The following is a 781-nucleotide window of genomic DNA, read 5'->3' as shown; positions in this document are numbered from 1 at the left end:
TTTTTGTTCAGTTTAAACATACAAGATATAACGTACAGTGTTAGTGTTGGGGAGTAACTAGTTACATGTAATTTAGGTACAAAATAAATATAAAAAACAGTAATCCGTCACAGTTACTGGGAAAAAAAATGTTTTTACAGTTACTTATGAAAAATTTCATGATCACATAGGGGGTGACATCTGAATATTTTCTGTAAAAAGCTAGGCTATATGTTATGAAGAATATTGTTTTTTCTGCTTTTCTTTTTTTATGTGCACAATGTCTTCCTTAGCCATTTCCACATAGCCACATTTGTTTAGTGAAGTTGGATACTGTTCTGATGAAAAGCTTCATTAAAGAAAGCAGTTACACATTTATGCAACCCGCTCATTTAGGAATGAACAATTCCTTAAATGCATCTTCAATGTCTAGTAGCTTATGTGGAATCAGGAGTCCAATCTCACGCTGTATACCCACAACAACCCACTCTTAAGATGAGTACATTCAGGCGTCTGGGGTCTGGAGCCAGTGTGTCTCATCACAAAATATTTGCAAGTGTACGGTCGCACACAAGGGCACCAGAAATATTTGTCTTTCTGGATTGCTGTGCATGTACGTGGCCACTTCAGATGAGAACTTTTTGGCCAACACTGGGCCAGCTACTATAAACAGATCTGTGTACGTACTGTAATCTACCTGTCAGAGAGGAGGAAAGGCTTGTCCACTTCACTTGCCTCTGTCAAGCTATGCGCCGGGCAGAAGGGAAGCTAACCTGGTAGCCAGCGTGTTTGCGTGTCCACA

General features: G+C 39.6%; 1 protein-coding gene across 3 annotated transcripts in view; it reads left to right on the top strand.

Annotated features, from left to right (window-relative positions):
* The window catches only part of mettl25 (methyltransferase like 25), a 15833-nt gene that overhangs the window by 6757 nt on the left and 8295 nt on the right, over positions 1 to 781 (top strand). The window lies entirely within an intron of this gene.

Source organism: Micropterus dolomieu, linkage group LG16 (genome assembly GCF_021292245.1).
Source record: "Micropterus dolomieu isolate WLL.071019.BEF.003 ecotype Adirondacks linkage group LG16, ASM2129224v1, whole genome shotgun sequence".
Lineage (NCBI taxonomy): Eukaryota > Metazoa > Chordata > Actinopteri > Centrarchiformes > Centrarchidae > Micropterus > Micropterus dolomieu.
This window is presented reverse-complemented; position numbering and strand designations above follow the sequence as displayed.